The sequence below is a fragment of the Oryzias melastigma genome, linkage group LG1 (genome assembly GCF_002922805.2).
Source record: "Oryzias melastigma strain HK-1 linkage group LG1, ASM292280v2, whole genome shotgun sequence".
Classification (NCBI taxonomy): Eukaryota; Metazoa; Chordata; class Actinopteri; order Beloniformes; family Adrianichthyidae; genus Oryzias; species Oryzias melastigma.
In genome coordinates this window covers 26,726,197-26,729,113 of record NC_050512.1, presented here as the reverse complement: position 1 = coordinate 26,729,113, position 2,917 = coordinate 26,726,197, and positions in this window count along the sequence as shown.

The window sequence follows — 2,917 nt, the reverse complement described above, 5'->3', positions numbered from 1 at the left end:
TCATTTTAATTAACAAACTTGTATTTATTTATTTATTTTTTGGACGCTTTTAAGAACTACTACCCAAAACAAAACAAACAAAAAAGTCATATTAACTTTAAAAGACCAGAAGAAAATTACTTGTAGGTTCTCCAGGGTCCAAAGACAAAAAATGTCAAAATTCTGCTATAAAATCATATTTTTTGTGCACTCGAGGTGGGATAATGTTTATTGGGTTATGACTGCCCCTCTTTGTTCGATTCTCTAACCCTAATCAGAATTGTCTCAAGAGAGACACTCTAATTTTTTTAATTTAGTTAATGAGAACAACCTTAATTACTACACCTTCATATTTATGACAAAGTGGCTTCAGATGGTAATCATCCCACATGGTTTATTTTCAAATATTTTACAAACATGTTTTTATTTTTAATATATTTCACTAATTTCAAAATTGTAATTTAATCATCACTTAAATTAATTCTGACACTCCTTATTTGCAGAAATTGCTTTTTATTATTATTGTTTTTTTGTGGGATCAAAAGATAAAACATGTACCGTAATGTTTAATTTAATGTCAGCTTCCCAACCATTTTGGTGCTTCCAAGGAGCAGAATCGCAGCTCCTCTTTGGTTGTCTCCCCCAGCGCCTGCAGCATCAGAAGCCGAGCGCTGCAGCCCCAAAAACACACGCAGCTTCTGACAGAGGCAGCCGAGGATCAGCAAACCTCAACGCTAAACACAAACTGTGTCAAATGTTCCCTTTGTTATTTCAACTTTTTTATTCTTTTTTTGATTCACACTCAAGTTCAAACACATCAATTAAAAAAAAAACATTGTTTACATTCTGCTGAGGCTAAGAATGACAGTTACATTCATTCCAAGACCTCTTTAAGAGATTGTTCTTGTTTGTTTTACAATTTCTCGATTTATATTTGACTGGAACAAAAAGAGTATTTAATGCCACTGGGTTTCTTTGTCAAGGACAAACAAACAAGCAACAAAATTACTGTCTTAAAGCAAGAAAATGACAAAATTTGTTTAAAAAAAAACAAAGTTTTTCCTTTCAACTGTTTAAAATTAATTTTAGGTTGCGCGTGTGATTACTCAGCTAACTTAATTTCGATGTGGTCCAAGCGGATTTGAAATTTGGCTATCAAAGGATTACTTTTCACTTGATACCAAAAGCGCATCCAAGAAGTTACATTTGTTAATGTTTTTCACATACATGGTTTTAACCTCAAATTGATCTAATAATTGATTCAATAAACAAATACATAAATGGTCAAACACAAAACTTGAAATGTAGCTTGATTTGAGGTATTATTTTTTTTACAAGTAATGAAAATACGCTGAATAGAAAATAATTTTATGTTTTTTTCAAGGCTTTATGATTTCAAACAAATGCAGATTTATGACTTTTATGCTGTTTAGGAAGCATTGTTTTTCACTTTGGAAATAGTCTTTTTTTCTTTCCTAAATAAAATAAAGGTCCTTGAGAGTTCTCAGGATTCTGTTATAGGCTTTTTATGATGCTTCTGTCTTCTAAAGAGTACGTTCTGTACCGACAGGAGCAGGACGAGGATCCGGAGACCCGGCTCCGTTCTGGGATGTCCCCTAGAGTCTGTGACTGCTGTGAATGAGAAGAGAACAGAAACTGGAATCCGTCATGAACGATCCTCACCCTCCTTCAGCCAGAGAGTGCAGGACGGAGCACTTTGGCAGATCTTTCCTCCCATCAGCCATTAGAATTTACAACGCCTCAAAGACACTAAACATTTTATTGTGTTATTTATTATATTTTAGCGTAATTTATTATCTGTTGTTTTTTTTTAGAGCTATGGTAACAAAGTAATCAGATCAATTAAAGTTCCATTCACTATTCATTCACAAAAAAATGGTCAGATAACATGATCTTATTTTACATTTCCACATTCCAAGTAACTGTTTAATTTGCTTTTATTATTTTTACAAAAAATGTTACTTTCAATACTTTTTAAAATGACTTTTGAGGCTCGTTTTGGGTTTAGACTGCAGGTCATGAGGTAAAAAATGTTGACAAAAAGTAACTTTAATGGGTCTCAGCAAGCTTTCGTTCATTTCTTAATATATTTTTTTATTTATTTAACTAAACTATTCTTCTAGAAAATTAATGCTTAAATTTAACTTTTAGGTTTTTCAACAATTGCTTATTCCCATGATTCACAATCCAGGGTGTGTTTATATTTCTAGTGTACCTTGGGATACGGCAGGAGGTATAGGAAAACTGCAAAAGTTTGACAAGCTACACATTTTGCCGTCTATATATTACCCTGAAAGTTCAGTGTGGGTTATTGTCAAAAGTTTGACATTAGAAAAAGTAGCTGCAGTCTCAGTATGGCCAGAAATTCAAATACTCAAAACAACACAACTGCCCTAAACATTCGATTTCTGGAATTTTCCAACTCGAGTCGGACATTCAGCAGAGCTAACAAGCAAAAGACGAACATGGAAATGAAAAACAGGATGCTCAGTTAAGACTATATTTGTATTGATTTATGGTATCAGCATATCAGCAGACCCTTCTAGGCTCTGGTCTTTCCTGGCAAATAAGTCTAAGTCACTGTATCTACAAAGGGATCAGAACACAAATGACTGGAAGATTCAAATGACAGAAATAAAGTCTGAATTTGGAAGTCAAAAGCAGAAAAAGCATCTTTATCTAAAAAAAAAAAAAAAAAAAAAGCTACAGCAGATTTTGTTTAGAAATACATTTTTTTCCAATACTAATACTGATACCACGATAAAACAAATAAGGCTCATGGAAAAGAAGTAATAAAAAGATTGGGATTATTCAGTAGAACATCTGATAAATCCTGAAGAAATCAATTTCCCTTTTGTCTTCACAAAGTTAATTCGGCTTCCATGATAGAAACTGTATTAATTTGTTCACTGTTGTC